Source organism: Callithrix jacchus, chromosome 7, assembly GCF_049354715.1.
Source record: "Callithrix jacchus isolate 240 chromosome 7, calJac240_pri, whole genome shotgun sequence".
NCBI lineage: Eukaryota > Metazoa > Chordata > Mammalia > Primates > Cebidae > Callithrix > Callithrix jacchus.
Window position 1 is genome coordinate 129909951 of NC_133508.1, and position 16998 is coordinate 129926948.

General features: G+C 40.3%; 1 protein-coding gene across 1 annotated transcript in view; it reads left to right on the forward strand.

Annotated features, from left to right (window-relative positions):
• Nucleotides 1-6336: 6336 nt before the first annotated feature.
• The window catches only part of C7H1orf146 (chromosome 7 C1orf146 homolog), a 36140-nt gene continuing 25478 nt past the window's right edge, over nt 6337-16998 (forward strand). Inside the window, exon 1 of the mRNA XM_035252137.3 lies at nt 6337-6471. The gene's annotated coding sequence lies outside the window, so the exon portion shown is untranslated. The remainder of the gene's footprint in view (nt 6472-16998) is intronic.

The window sequence follows — 16998 nt, forward strand, 5'->3', positions numbered from 1 at the left end:
TATATTTTTTATTGATTCTGTGCTTTCAAGTTGAGGTATACATTTTCAATCCAAGAATCAATAATTTGTGGAATTAATTTTTCATTATAACTTTCTTGCAGCTGTTGAATTAGGAATGTTCTGACTCTTAGCAGGAATGTAAATTGAACATATTTCTGTGTAGGAATTCTAGGGAGTAGTGAATCAGGGAGTTGGGCTGTTATAGAGTTGCCAAATACATTTGTATCTGGGCCTGAATCACATAGGCGCCTTTAAAAGCACAACTCAAACAGCCTTATTTGTTCTAGTGACAAATGAATCGTAGTAATACATGAGCTCCCCAATGAAAACTTGTTAGCAAACTTAGCTGTTAAACTTTCATTTCTAGCAAATACTTCTCAGACAAACTAATTAATTTGGATCCAGAAGACCAAAGCTTGAAATAAATTAGTTCAAGCCTAAAAGTAGTAAGGTTAAGAATTTTAATCAAAATAGAAGCCCCCATTGGTACTATGTATCTTATGGCTGATAATGTTCAATGAAGTCTGATATGTTATTACTAAGACATAAGCCCAAAGGGGCTTTATATATGAGAGTGAATGACACTTCAATGTTTGTCTATATTTATTAGTGCTTAATAGGTACTAGACACTGTTGTGTAATAGGTGGTAGAGATTTATCAGCGAACTAAACAGACAAAAGTCTCTGCTCTTGTGGACTTCACATTGTAGTGAGAAGAGAAAGGCCATGAACAATAGAAAACAAATATGTAAATTAGATAGTACATTAGAAGGTGAGAAGCACTATGAAAAAAGATGGAAGAGGCTAGGCAACATTGTGAAACCTCGTCTCTACAAAAGATACAAAAATCAGCTGGGCACGGTGGCATGCACCTAATAGTTTCAGCTATTCAGGAGACTGAGGTAGAAGGATCATCTGAACATGAGTGGCTCAAGGACACCACTGCACTTCAGCCTGGGTGACAGAGTGAGACCCTGTCTCAAAAACAAAAAGCATAGAGGAGACTAGGAGGAATCAAGACTGGTTCCAATTTTATTTTTTAATTAATTTTATTATTTCGTTTTATTTATCTCATTTATTTTTGAGACAGAGTCTCACTCTGTTGCCCAGGCTGGAGTGCAGTGGCACGATTTCGGCTCACTGTAATTTGGCCTCCTGAGTTCAATCGATTCTCCTGTCTCAGCCTCCCAAGTAGCTGGGATTACACATATGGACCACCATGCTTGACTAATTTTTGCAGTTTTAGTAGAGATGGGGTTTCACCATGTCGATGAGGCTGGTCTTGAACTCCTGGCCTCAAGTGATCCACTCCTCCTAAAGTGCTGGGATTACAGGCATGAACCACTGTGCCTGGCATTAGGAGTGGTTCCAATTTTAAATCAGAAAATCAGGGCAGGCTTTAATTGAAAGATGATAGTTGAGCTAATATTTGAAGGAGGATAGTTACCAAAATATTGGGGAGAGAGCATGTCAAATAGAAAACCTGGTGCAAAAGCCCTGAGGCAGTTGCATGCCTGACAGGTAAGAGAAGCAGGGAGGGGGCCAGTGGGCCTGGAACAGAAGATGCAAGTGGGACAGATAGCAGTAAATGAGGCCAGATGGGTAATGGGTTGATATGGTTTGGCTGTGTTCCCACCCAAATCTCATCTTGAATTGTAATTGAGGGCCAAACAGTGGAGATATTTGAATCACGGGGGTGGTTTCTCCCATGCTGTTCTCCTGATAGTGAGTTCTCACGAGATATAATGATTTTAAAAGGGGCTTCCCCGTTGGCACATACTCCTTCCTGCTGCTGTGTGAAGAAGATGCCTGCTCCTCTTTTGGCTTCTACCATGACTGTAAGTTTTCTGAAGCCTCCTAAGCCATGTGGAACTGTGAGTCAATTAAACCTTTTTCCTTTATAAGTCACTTTGTCTTGGGTATTGCTTCACAGCAGTGTGAACTGGACCATGTAGGCTATCAGAAGGATTTTAGCTTTAATTCTGAGATATTTGAGAGCCATTAGATGGTTTTTGTTTGTTTTATTATTTCTTTTTGAGAGCCTTTATATAGTTTTAAGCAAAGGAAAGACAATCTGACTTCTTTTTCAGAGGATTACCCTGGTTGCTATGTTGAAAAAGGACTTTAGAGGCAAGGTGAAAACAGGGAAACCTATTAGTCTATTGCAATAATCCAGGGGAAGGTTGATGGTGGCTCAATCCAGAAAGGTGGTCAGACTCTCTGGATGTATTTTTATAGTGCAGCCAACAAGACTTCCTGATGGATGAAAAGGGCACATAAGAGAGTCAAAGTATTTAAATAAAATGTTTGTAATCCTTAATTGAGATAAGGAAGACTATAGATGGTACAGCCTTGGAAGGGGAAATTAGAAGTTCAGTTTTGGACATGTGAAATTTGAGATGTCTATTACTGGAAATATTAAACAGCAATTGGTTATACCAATTTGGATTTCAGGGGAAAGGTCAGGGCTGTAGATAGATATTTGGAATTTGTCAGCATAGGGACGATATCTAACACTATGAGTTAAGAAGGACACCAAGGTAATAAATATACCCAGAGAAGAAAAGAGGTCCAAAAACAGAGCTTGGGCACTCCAAGATTAAAAGGTTGGGTTTTGAGGAAGAAACAAAAAGCATGCTGATAAGTGACCAGTGAGGTTAGAAGGAAACCGTGAGAGCATGGTATGGGGAAGCCGTGGAAAGTTTTTCCAGGAGGAGGAAATGATCAACTGTAATAAATACTGCTGATTGGCTAAGTAAAATTAATATTGACAAATGTTTGTTGGATTTAGCAATGACTTTGACATGAGCAATTTCTGTGGGACGGTGGAAATAAAAAAGTCTGATTGTAATAAATTTGATAAAGAATGGGGGAAAAGGCATTAGTAACAGAAATTATACACAATCCTTTTGAGTTTTTCTGTAAAGAGAGCAGAGAAATGGATAGTTAGCTGTAGTGGAAGGGAAGATCAAGAGATTTTAAGATGGGAGAAATAATGGCATATTTATTTGCTATTGAGAATATCCAGTGGGGAGGAGAAAAACTGAAGATTTTAAGAGTCAGGAAAGAATTGGTCGAGCTATCATTTTTTTCTTTTTGTTTATTTGTTTGTTTGAGACAGAGCCTTGATCTGTCACCCAGGCTGGAGTGCAGTGGTGCGATCTGGGCTCACTGCAACCTCTGCCTCCTGGGTTCAAGCAATTCTGCCTCAGCCTCCCGAGTAGCTAGTACTATAGGTGCACAGCACTATGCTTGGCTAATTTTTTTGTATTTTTAGTAGAGTCACCCACCTCGGCCTCTCAAAGTGCTGGGATTATAGGTGTGAGCCACCGCACCTGGCCAGTAGAGCTATATTCTTAGGTAAACAAGAAGAGATGGACTCTAGTGTCCATTTGAGGGCTGGCCTTACATAGTATTATACATAGTTCACCTACTATAGCTAGAGGGAAAGCAGAATCTGTGCGTATAGATGCTGGTAGATGAGTAGGTGGACATCTGTGGAACTTCTGGATGCTTTTATTTATCTCACTTAAAAAGTATTTAATATTAAATACCATTAAAATTATATCATAAATATTTATGAAATGTTAGTATTTAATTTCAGCTGAAAGTGAAGATGAGGAATAAATGCCAGAGATTTGAAGAGAGGAGAAATTGTCTTAGTCCATTACAGCCACTATAACAAAATTATTTAGACTGCGTAATTTATAAATAGTAGAGGCCAGGCAAGGTAGCTTACACCTGTAATCCCAGCACTTTGGGAGGCAGAGGTGGGTAGATCATGAGGTCAGAAGTTTAAAACCAGCCTGGCCAATATGGTGAAACCCCATCTTTACTAAAAATACAAAAATAGCTGGGTGTGGTATTAAGATAGTATTAACTTCTTAATACTATCACTTAATACTATACAAGGGTTAAGTTTCAACATACGGATTTTGGAGGGACACAAACAAATCATGGCAGAATATATTCAGCAGTAGTCTAGGAGTGTGGAAGAATGAATGGACTGGGCAGATACAGTTCAATTGCCAGGTAACATTAGAGCCTGTAGTCCCAGCTACTTGGGAGGTTGAGGCAGAAAAATCGCTTGAACCCAGGAGGCAGAGGTTGCAGTGAGCCAAGATCATTGCCACTGCACTGCAGCCTGGGCAACAGAGTGAGACTCTGTCTCAAAAAAAAAAAAAAAAACAAAGAAAAGAAAAGAAATGTGTTGCTCACAGCTTTGGAGACAGGGGAGTTTAAGATCAAGGGTCCATTCCTCATAGATGGCACCTTCTAGTTGTGTCCTCACATGGTGAAAGGAAGGAACAAGCTTCCTCAGGCTTCTTTTATTAAGGGCACTACACTAATCCCATTAATGAGGATGGAGCACTCATGAGTTAATCAGTGCACAAAGGCTCCACTTCTTAATACTATCACTCAATACTATATGTAAGGGTTAAGTTTCAACATAGGGATTTTGGAGGGACACAAACAAATCACAGCAAAAGGTATTAAATTGTGGTCTAGGAGAGTGGAAGAATGAATGGACTAGGCAGATACAGTTCAATTGCTAGGTAACAGTAGAGCCCATTTCAATAATAATAACAGCAGGTAAACATACTGAGTTCTTATGTTCTAAGCAGTATTCTAAAATATATCAACTTATGAGCTGGCAGTTACCCTTAGGATGAGAAAACTGAGATGTTGTCACTTGTTTGCATCCACATAGGTAAGTAAGTGGTGGAGGCAGGATATGAAGCCAGGCTGCCTGATTACAGAGAGTAGGCTCTTTCTGCCACACTACCAAGTATTTGTGAGTGAATGAATGAAGGATAAATTAAAGGAAGGAAGAACAAACAATCAGTGATATCTCTGTAGTCTGTGGCTTTCTAAGTCATTTTTGCCACTCATATGTCCTAAATGGTGTGTCCCAGATCTTATAAAGGGGTCCATGTGTGGAGAGGAGCTACAGAGGTACAAAGTTGCCTAAACATCTAGTAAATTTAGGCTGAAATTCCAGCTCTTTTCTCACAAGGTATGTTACCCTAGCTAAGTAACACAATCTTTCTGGGCCTCAGTTTCCTTATCTTTAAAATGAGAAAAACATATGCTTCATAGCATTTGTAAAGAAAATTAATAAAATCATGAGCCAGGCACAGCAGCTCATACCTGTAATCCCAGCACTTTGGGAAGCTGAGGCAGAAGGATCACTTGAGCCCAGGAGTTCAAGGCTGCAGTGAGCTGTGATTGCACCAGTGTACTCAAGCCTGGGCAACAAAGGGAGACCTTGTGTAAAAAAGCAAAAACGAAAACAAAAATCATATATGTAAACATGTAAACTGCCTGGTTCAAAGGAAGATCTCAAGAAAATTAGTTTTCCTCTTCCTCCAGTGAGTTGCCCAGGACTTCAGTACCCTCCCCAGAACAGACCCTACTTTGCACTTGCCGGTTTCACTCCCAGCACTGGTCTATCTGCTCTCAACCCAGAGAAGTCTCCTAGTTGTATCTCAGGAGGAGAGGGAACCGTCTCTTGTACTCTACCCTTTGAAACCCTGGGTTACTTAATCTTGGCTGTCTCCCCTACCCCTTTGTTGTCAGACTTCCGTAAGATGTGAGGACCTTCCAGAGAGCGTCCTATGGCAACACCAAATCTCCCCTGCCCACATCAGCGCTAAACAATTCCTGGAATTCCCTAACCCAGGTCGGGCTGCAGCTGAGTCTTGCCTCTTCTGATCTGACCTGTCCTGCCTTAACAAACTGTCCAAATGAGGCAACAAGAGTGCACCTAATTTTAATATCAGTTATACAAAATGCCAAACATACAATATGGTTATCTCAAGGAAAAACTAAGAGCACATCGCAAGTGTGCTCCAAAGGATTTTTCCTGGAGCACCCTTTTTTTTTTTTCCAGGAATAAGAGGGCTGTTTTACAAAGTAAGGCTTACCGTTTTGTATCCTAACCATTAGGCTTGAGACAAGTAGTGGTGTTTCTTTGTTGTCTTTTTACATTTTTATGATTGTGACACTTAATAAATCTCTGAGCTTCAATTAGGTCTGAAAATAATCGAGGCCTAAAAAGCAAACACACAGGCCCCCGTATGTCCTTTAGCTGCTCATAAAATCTATCTTTTTCAAAATTTGGATAAACTTAAGGTCGCTTTGATTTTATGTTGCAAATAATAGTAACCCAAGAACTGAGCCTGAATTTTAAGGAACTGTGAAAATCAATTCCGGACAACTGAGTCTAACACGCAAAAAAAAAAAACTTGCACTTTCTTAACCACTTCCGGCTTCCTGCAAACCCGGCTCTAAGGAGCCAGAAGCTCCAAAAAGGTTCATGGGATCTGCGGCTGCGCAGAGGCCTAGCAGATGCAGATCCCCGCCACAAGCAGCCTGGGCCGCCCGCCAGGCCGGTGGTGTCTTTGACTGCTGCAGAACGTTCTGGAAGTTTGGGAAACCCTGAGCCGTCTCTGAGGACTTGATGAGCAGGTGGGTTTGCAGCGCTGGCGATGAGGCCTCGGCAGACCTGTCTCTTGACATTTTTTCTTCGTTCTTCAGCTGGTGGGCCCTGAGACTTGTTGAGCTGAGCTTTACCTCAGGGCTTTGGCGGGCGAGGGGAGATCCTGCCCACCCTGCTTTCTCCTTGAGAATCCGGTGTGGAAATGGCTCACTTGGGGTTTTCCCTGTCAGAAGCCCTGTCACCCAGCAGCAAGTGTAAATTTTATTTGCTTTAGGCTTTGTTGGTCACTCCAAAAACTAAAGAATGGAAGAGACCTTGGAGATGCTTGTAGGCAACACCTCACTGGACGCGTGAGGAGACTGAGCTGACTTGCTGGAGACGGTGGGGCCGTGTTAAATTTACTGAAATTCACACACACTCTAGGGCTTGGAAAAAAACAAACAAAATAGTAGCAACAGAAGCCCAGGATACCAGGGCCTTGGAACTGGTTAAGAGGCCATTGGGTCCAAGCTTTTTGTTTTTATTTTTTATTTAACTTTTATTTTCGGCTCAGGGGTCTGTGTGCAGGTGTGTTACATAGGTAAACTCGTGTCAGGGTGTTTGTTGTCCAGATTCTGTCGTCCTCCAGGTGCCTATTAGTGATTGTTCCTCCTCCACTCTCCAGCCTCCTGGGGAACCCACGCCTACCGCTCCCCTCCGTCCTTATGCGCTCAGCTTTCAGCTCCCACTTTAGAAGCTTTTTGTTTTCAGGTAATGACGCAACCCAACCAGAGGTGACGTGATTTGCCCAAAGTCACACAGTCCCAGCTTGGCAGCTGGTCCAGGAGCTTTTCCCCAGAAATACTGAGGAGGCACTGACCCTGCCCCAGGTTTCTGATTCATTCCTCACCTTTAACTGGGACTTGGGACACTACTGACCCTAACTCCTTTCTCACCTATTTATGTACGTGATTACTTCTCTTACCTTTAGTTTGAATTGTTTTTAAAACCTATGTATAAACGTATGAAGATTTAAATGAATATTCACATTTTGCTAGATTTAAATGAAGATTTACATATTAGATTTAATTGAATATAGATTACTGATAGACACACACATACGTATCCACATGGTAACCAGTAACTATTCCAAAAAGTTCTTGTAACCCTTCAATATATGTATTAATAGCTATATGGGTGTATTAGCAAGTAAACTGTCATTAGCTAGACAGGCAATTGTGTGTCTGTGGAGAGGGGTTATAGAAGTTGAAGCCCTTCCCCCAGTGAACTCACCATTTACTCATTCACAGATGATTTTTGAGTGACTACTGAGTGCCAGGTGCTGAATAAGGTAAAACAGAATGTGTCCCTGCTCTTATGGAGCTAGTTAACTTGTCATTCATTCATTCATGCACTAAATGATGAAATTATAGAGCAGCTGGTTTCAAATCAGCAAGAAGAATTTTCTAATTATTAAAGTTGTTCAAAAGAAGGAAATCACCTTGGGAGATGTTAACTTATCACTGACAGTGATTTTCTTTTTTTATTATACTTTAAGTTCTGGGGTACATGTGTGGAACATGCAGGTTTGTTACATAGGTATACACGTGCCATGGTGGTTTGCTGCATCCATCACCCCATCATCTACATTAGGTATTTTTCCTAATGCTATCCCTCCCTAGCCCCCCAGCCCCTAACAGGCCCCACTGTGTGATGTTCCCCTCCCTGTGTCCACATGTTGTCATTGTTCAACACTCACTTATGAGTGAGAGCATGCAGTGTTTGGTTTTCTGTCTTTGTGTCAGTTTGCTGAGAATCATGGTTTCCAGCTTTATCCACATTCCTGCAAAGGACATGAACTATCATTTTTTATGGCTGCATAATATGGTGTATATGTGCCACATTTTCTTTAGTCTATCATTGATGGGCATTTGGGTTGGTTCCAAGTCGTTGCTATTGTGAACAGTGCCAAAATAAACATATGTGTACATGTGTCCTTATAATAGAATGATTTATAATCCTTAGGGTATATACCCAGTAATGGGATTGCTGGGTCAAATGGTATTTCTGGTTCTAGATCCTTGAGGAATCACTACACTGTTCTCCACAACGTTTGAACTAATTTACACTCTCACCAACAGTGTAAAAGCATTCCTGTCTACCTCCTCTCCAGCATCTGTTGTCTCTTGATTTTTTAAAGGTTGCTATTCTAACTGGCATGAGATGGTATCTCAGTGTGGTTTTGATTTGCATTTCTCTTATGGCCATTGATGAACTTTTCTTCATGTTTGTTGGCTGCATAAATGTCTTCTTTTGAGAAGTGTCTATTCATATCCTTTGCCCACTTTTTGATGGGGTCGTTTGTTTTTTTCTTGTGAAGAGGTTTAAATTCTTTGTAGATTCTGGATATTAGCTTTTTGTCAGATGGGTAGATTGCAAAAAATTTTTTTCCCATTCTGTTGGTTGCCATTTCACCCTAATGATAGTTTCTTTTGCTGTGCAGAAGCTCTTTACTATACTTAGATCGCATTTGTCAATTTTGGCTTTTGTTGCCATTGCTTTTGGTGTTTTAGACATGAAGTCCTTGCCCATGCCTATTTCCTGAATGGTATTGCCTGGGTTTTCTTCTAGGATTATTATGGTGCTAGGTCTTATGGTTAAATCTTTAGTTTGTCTGGAGTTAATTTTTGTGTAAGCTCTAAGGAAGGGATCCAGTTTCAGCTTTCTGCATATGGCTAGCCAGTTTTCCCAACACCATTTATTAAATAGGGAATCCTTTCCCCATTGCTTGTTTTTGTCAGGTTTGTCAAAAATCAGATGGTTGTAGATGTGTGGCATTATTTCTGAGGCCTGTGTTCTGTTCCATTGGTCTATATATCTGTTTTGGTACCAGTACCATGCTGTTTTGATTACTGTAGCCTTGTAGTATAAAGTCAGGTAGCATGGTGCCTTCAGCTTTGTTTTTTGTTTTTTGTTTTTTTTTTCATTTCGAATTGTCTTGGCTTATATGGGCTCTTTTTTGGTTCCATATGAAATTTACGATGTTTTTTTTTCCAATTCTGTGAAGAAAGTCAATGGTAGCTTGATGGAGATAGCATTGAATTTGTAAATTACTTTGGGCAGTATGGCCATTTTCATGATATTGATTCTTCCTAACCATGAGCATGGAATTTTTGTCCATCTGTTTGTGTCCTCTCTTATTTCTGTGAGCAGTGGCTTGTAGTTCTCCTTGAAAAGTCCTTCATATCCCTTGTAAGTTGTATTTCTAGGTATTTTATTCTCTTTGTAGCAATTGTGAATGGGAGTTCACTCATGATTTGGCTGTCTGTTTTTGGTGTATAGGAATGCTTGTGATTTTTGCACATTGATTTTGTATCCTGAGACTTTGCTGAAGTTGCTTATCAGCTTAAGGAAATTTTTGGGCTGAGACAATGGGGTCTTCTAAATATACAATGATGTCATCTGCAAATAGAGACAATTTGACTTTCTCTTTTCCTATTTGAATATCCATTATTTCTTCTTTTGCCTGATTGCCCTGGCCAGAATTTCCAATACTATGTTGAATAAGAGTGATGAGAGAGGGCATCTTTGTCTTGTGCTGGTTTTCAAAGAGAATGTTTCCAGGTTTTTCCCATTCAGTATATTGGCTATGGTTTTGTCATAAATAGCTCTTATTATTTTGAGACGTGTTCCATTGATACCTAGTTTATTGAGAATTTTTATCATAAAGGGCTGTTGAATTTTGTGAAAGGTCTTCTCTGCATCCATTGAGATAATCATGTGGTTTTTGTGTTTGGTTCTGTTTATATGATGGATTACATTTACTGATTTCTGTATGTTGAACCAGACTTGCATCCCAGGGATGAAGCCAACTTGATTGTGAAGGATAAGCTCTTTGATGTGCTGTATTTCAGTTTGCCAGCATTTTATTGAGGATTTTTGCATTAATGTTCATCATGGATATTGGCCTGAAATTTTCTTTTTTAGTTGTGTCTCTGCCAGGTTTTGGTATCAGGATGATGATGGTCTCATAAAATGAGTTAGAGAGGATTCCCTCTTTTTTTGTTGTCTGGAATTGTTTCAGAAGGAATGGTACCAGCTCCTCTTTGTACCTCTGGTAGAATTCGGCTGTGAACCTGTCTGGTCCTGGACTTTTTTTGGTTGGTAGGCTATTAAATGCTGCCTCAATTTTAGACCTTGTTATTGGTCTATTAAGCAATTCGACTTCTTCCTGGTTTAGTCTTGGGAGAGTGTATGTGTCCAGGAATTTATCCATTTCTTCTAGATTTACTGGTTTATTTGCATAGAGGTGTTTGTAGTATTCTCTGATGGTAGTTTGAATTTCTGTGGGATTGGTGGTGATATCCCCTTTATCACTTTTTATTGCATCTATTTGATTCTTCTCTTCTTCTTTATTAGCCTGGCTAGCAGTCTATCCATTTTGTTGATCTTTTCAAAAAACCAGCTCCTGGATTTATTTTTTGTGAAGGGTTTTTTGTGTCTCTATCTCCTTCAGTTCTGCTCTGATCTTAGTTATTTCTTGTTTTCTCCTATCCTTTGAATTTGTTTGTTCTTGCTCCTCTAGTTCTTTTAATTGCGACATGAGGTTGTTGATTTTAGATCTTTCTTCGTTGATTTTAGATCTTTCTTCGTTTCTCTTGTGGGCATTTAGTGGTATAAATTTCCCTCTAGACACTGCTTTAAATGTGTACTAGAGATTCTGGTACATTGTGCCTTTGGTCTCATTGGTTTCAAAGAACATCTTTATTTCTGCCTTCATTTAATTTTTTATCCAGCAGTCATTTAGGAGCAGGTTGTTCAGTTTCCATGTAGTTGTGTGGTTTTGAGTGAGTTTCTTAATCCTGAGTTACAATTTTATTGCACTGTGGTTTGAGAGACTGTTATGATTTCTTTTCTTTACTGAGGAGTGTTTTACTTCCAATTATGTGGTCAATTTTAGAATAAGTGTGATGTGGTGCAAAGAAGAATGTATATTCTATGGATTTGGGGTGGAGAATTCTGGAGCTGTCTAATAGGTCTGCTTGGTCCAGATCTAAATTCAAGTCCTGGATATCCTTACTAATTTTCTCTCATTGATCTGTCTAATATTGACAGTGGGTGTTAGTCTCCCACTATTATTGTATTGAGTCTAAGTCTCTTTGTAGATCATTAAGGATTTGCTTTATGTATCTGGGTGCTCCTGTATTGGGTGCATATATATTTAGGATAGTTATCTCTTCTTGTTGCACTGATGTCTTTACCATTATGTAATGCCCTTCGTTGTCTCTTTTGATCTTTGTTGGTTTAAAATCTGTTTCATCAGAGACTAGGATTGCAGTTCCTGCCTTTTTTTTTTTTTTCCATTTGCTTGGTAAATCTTCCTTCATCCTTTTATTTTGAGCCTATGTGTGTCTTTGCATGCGAGATGGGTTTCCTGAATACAGCACACCAATGGATCTTGACCCTCTGTCCAATTAGCCAGTCTGTGTCTTTTAATTGAGGTATTTAGCCTATTTATATTTAAGGTTAATATTGTTATGTGTGAATTTTATCCTGCTGTGATGATGCTAGCTAGTTGTTTTGCCTGTTAGTTCATGCAGTTTCTTCATAGTATTGATGGTCTTTACAATTTGGTATGTTTTTGCAGTGGCTGTTACTGATTGTTCCTTTTCATGTTTAGTGCTTCCTTCTGGAGCTCTTGTAAGGTAGACCTGGTGGTGACAACGTCTCTCAGCAGTTGCTTGTTCTTAAAGCATTTTATTTCTCCTTCACTTCTGAAGCTTAGTTTGGCTGGATATTAAATTCTGGGTTGAAAATTCTTTTCTTTAAGGTTGTTGAATATTGGCCCCCACTCTGTTGTGCCTTGCAGGGTTTCTGCTGAGAGATCCACTGTGAGTTTGATGGGCTTCCTATTGTAGATAACCCAACCTTTCTCTCTGGCTGCCCTTAGCATTTTTCCTTCATTTCAACCCTGGTGAATCTAATGATTATTTGTCTTAGGGTTGTTCTTTTCGAGGAATATCTTTGTGGTATTCTGTGTATTTCCTGAATTTGAATGTTGGCCTGTCTTGCTAGGTTGGGAAAGTACTCCTGGATAATATCCTGAAGAGTGTTTTCCAGCTTGGTTTCATTTTCCCCATCAGTTTCAGGTATACCAATCAAACATAGATTTGGTCTTTTCACATAATATCATATTTCTTTGAGGCTTTGTTCATTTATTTTCACTTTTTTCTCTAATCTTACCTTCTCAGTTTATTTCATTGAACTGATATTCAGTCTTTGATATCCTTTCTTCTGCTTGATCGATTTAAATATTGAAACTCATGTATGCTTCATGAAGTTCTTGTGCTGTGTTTTTCAGCTCCATCAGGTCATTTATGTTCTTCTCCATGCTGGTTATTCTAGTTAGCATTTTGTCTAATCTTTTTTTAAGGTTCTTAGCTTCCTTGCATTGAGCTAGAACATGCTCCTTTAGCTTAGAGAAGTTTGTTATTACCCACCTTCTGAAGCCTGCTTCTGTCAATTCATCAAACTCATTCTCCATCCAGTTTTGTTCCCTCCTGGTGAGGAGTTGTGATCCCTTGGAGGAGAAGAGGCATTCTGGTTTTTGGAGATTTCAGCCTTTTTGCTCTGGTTTCTTCCCATCTTTGTGGATTTATCTACTTTTGGTCTTTGAGGTTGATGACCTTTGGATGGGATCTCTGAGTGGACATTCTTTCAGTTGATGTTGAAACTATTTCTTTCTGTTTGTTAGCTTTCCTTCTAACAGTAGGCCCCTTACTGGAGGTCCACTCCAGACCCTGCTTGCCTGGGAATCACCAGTGGGAGCTGCAGAACAGCATAGATTGCCACTTGTTCCTTCATCTTGTGGCTTTGTCCCAGAAGGGTACCTGCCAGATGCCAGCCAGAGCTTTCCTGTATGAGGTGTCTGTCAGCCCTGTTGGGAGGTGTTTCTCAGTCAGGATACATGGAGGGGTCAGTGAGCCACCTGAGAAGGCAGTCTGTCCCTTATCAGAGCTTGAGTGCTGTCCTGGGAAATCTGTTGCTTCCTTCAGAGCTGCCAGGTGGGGACTTTTAAGTCTGCTGAAGCTGTACCCACAACTGTCCCTTTTCCCAGGTGCTCTGTCCCAGGAAGGTGGGGATTTTATTTATAAGTCCCTGATGGGCTGCTGCCTTTTTTCAGAGATGCCCTGCCCAGTGAGGAGTGAGTCTAGTGACACAATCTGTCTGCAGTTGCCTTGCTGAGCTGCCACAGGCTCTGTCCATTCACTATATAAACTTTCTGGTGACTTTGTTTACAGAGGTGAGGTTAAAACCACCTAGCAGAGCCTCAGCTATGGCAGATGTCCAATCCCCCACCGAGCTCAAACATCCCAGTTTGAGGTGAGATTGCTGTGGTGACTGTGAGGATTTCAAGCCAGTAGATCTCAGCTTGCTGGTCTTCTTGGGATGGAACCCACTGAGCCAGATCACTTGGCTTCCTGGCTTCAGCCCCTTTTTTCAGGGGAATGAGTGGTTCTGTCTCGCTGGTGTTCCAGGCATTACTATGTTATTAAAAAAAAACTGCTGTGGGTAGCTCAGTGTCTTCCCAAACAGCCACCTAGTTTTGTGCTGGAAACCCAGGTTTCTGGTGTTGTAGGCACCAGAGGGAATCTCCTCTGACTGTGAAGACTGGAAAAAGCTCTGGTTGTGGGTTGTGAAGACCATGGGAAAAGCTAAGGTCTGAGCCAGAGTGCCAGGAAAAGTCCCTAATGACTTCCCTTGGCTAGGAGAGGGAGTTCCTTGGCCCCTTTCACTTCCAGGGTAAGGCGACACACCACCCTGCTTCAGCTCACTCTCCTTGGGCTGCACCCACTGTATAACCGGTCCTAATGAGATGAACTAGGCACCTCAGTTGGAAATGTGGAGATCACCTGCCTTCTGTGTCGCTCTCACTGGGAGCTACACACTGGAGCTGTTCCTATGCAGCCTTCTTGCTAGAATTTTTTTTTTTTTTTTTTAAAGACAGAGTCTTATTCTGTCACCCAGGCTGGAGTGCAGTGGTGCAATCTCAGCTCATTGCAAACTCTACCTCCTGGGTTCAAGCAGTTCTCCTGCCTCAGCCTCCCAGTAGCTGGTATTACAGGTGTTCACCACCACACCCGGCTGATTTTTGCATTTTTAGTAGAGATGGGGTTTCACTGTGCTGGCCAGGCTTATCTCAAATTCCTGACCTCAAGTAATCCACCTGCCTCGGCCTCCCAAAGTGCTGGGATTACGGGTGTTAGCCATTGTACCTATCCTGAAAGTTACTTTCACTTGGATTAATTGGTTTCTCAATTTTGCTTTGAACTGCTTGTGTATTAGTAACATGGAGAACATAAACTTGGTTGACATCAAGAAATGTATGATTTAGTAAAGAAAATGAAATGCATTATAAACAATGATATTGGACAAAATATAGTTAAGTGATCAATAAAGGTGTAAGGCAGATTCTGAATAAGGAGAAGTCTTATTTAGTTTGAGGAGATCAGGGATGGTTTCTGGAGGAGGCAGAATTCTAATGGGCCTTTAAGAAGTAGGACTTTTAAAATAGACTTCATTTTTTAGAACCATTTTAGGTTTACAGAACAATTGAGAAAATAGTGCAGAGTATTCCCACATACCCTAATCCAATTTCCCCCATCATGAACATCTTACACCCGTTGCCCCCATTATTAACATCTCAGTATGGTATGGTTTTTACAATTAATGAACCAGTGTTGCTACATTACAATTAGCTAAAGTCTGTAGTTTATTCAGATTCCCTTCGTTTTTACCTTAGTCTTTCTTTCTGTTCCAAGATCCCAGTGAAGATACTACATTACGTTTAGTTGTAATGTTTCCTTAGGTTCCTCTTGGTTGTGACAGTTCTTGAGACTTACTTAATCTTGGTGATCTTGAGGGCTTTGAGATGCTATATTAATGGAATTTGATGTTTTCCTCATTATAGGACTGGGCTATAGGTTATTGAAAGGAAGACTACATCATATCGAAGGTATATACTATCAACATGATTTGTTACTATTGATGTAGACTTTGACCACTTAGCTGAAGTAGTGTTTGTCAGGCTTCTCTAATGTGGATACTTCCCACTCTCCATACTGTATGTACTCTTTGGAAGGAAGTCATATGTGCAGCCACACCAAAGGAAGGGAGAGTTATATTCCCCGCCCCCACTCTTTAATATTTTTAGAGAAGGGCCTTGCTCTGTTGCCCAGGCTAGAGTGCAGTGGTTATTCACAGGTGCAAAGATAATGCACTACAGCCTCAAACTCTCGGTCTTAAGCAATCTCCTGCTTCAGCCTCCTGAGTAGCTGGTGCCACAGTGTGCCACTGTGCCCAAGTCTATGCTTCTGTTCTTGAGGTTGGAGTATATGTACATAAATTATTTGGAATTATTCTGTACAGATTTGTCTCTTCTCCATTTATTGGTTTGTTCAAACATTTATTTATATCAGTAAAGACTCATGAATATTCATTTTATACTTTGGATTATAATGCTATTTTATTTATTTTTTTGTTCAAATTGTTCCAGCTTTAGCCATGGGGAGCGTTTTCAGTTGGTTCCTCTGATTTTATGACACACGCCTATCAATGCCATATGTGTGGGATTTTGTTTTTGTTTTTAAGTACTTTCTTACTTTTTGGCACTATAAAATTCTCTTGGTCATCTTGTATGCTTCCTGTCCCAGTCCTAGAATCAGCCATTTCTCCAAGGAGCCCTGGTTTCTTTTTTGGAGAATGCTATTTAGAAACCAAAATCTGGGTGCTAGGTTTACTTGTTGCTAGCACCCTGTGTATCTAAACATATCTAATGTAAAAAAAAAGTAAAAATACAGTGTTATAATTTTGTGACACCACCAGTAGTCATATGTGAAGTCCATTGTTGACTGAACAGTCAATATGCAGCACATGACTTTATAAGATATTTCTATGTGTATTCATCTGTATATATAGTAAGTTAACAATGAGTTCATACTGTGACCTCCAACTCTAATCTATGAACTATTCTAGTCTTGAGAGGCAGGATTAAAAAGAAAAACAAGAGTATGAAGAGTAAATTTTTTTTTTCTAGACAGAGTCTCTCACTGTTGCCTAGGCTGTAGTGCAGTGGCACAATCTCAGCTCACTGCAATCTCTGCCTCCTGGGTTCAAGCAATTCTCCTGCCTCAACCTCCCTAGTAGCTGGGACTACAGGCATGTGCCACCACACCCAGCTAATTTTTTTTGTATTTTTAGTAGAGATGGAATTTCACCAAGTTGGCCAGGATGGTCTTGATCTTCTGACCTCATGATCCGCCCGCCTGGGCCTCGGATTACAGATGTGAGCCACTGCATCCAGCCCCAGAGAATAAAGTTTTTTTAAATGCTGTCATAAGCATTCTTGTATAAGTCTCTTAATAGAGATCCCATGCATTTCTGTTGAGTATACATTTAGGAGTTACAGGTTATGAATATCTTCAACTTTAGCAGATAATGCCTGTCAAGAACTGTGAAAAGTCTGAGATTTTACCCTGCTTGCAAGCTAACAAGCTAGTTTGTTACCGTTTTATAGA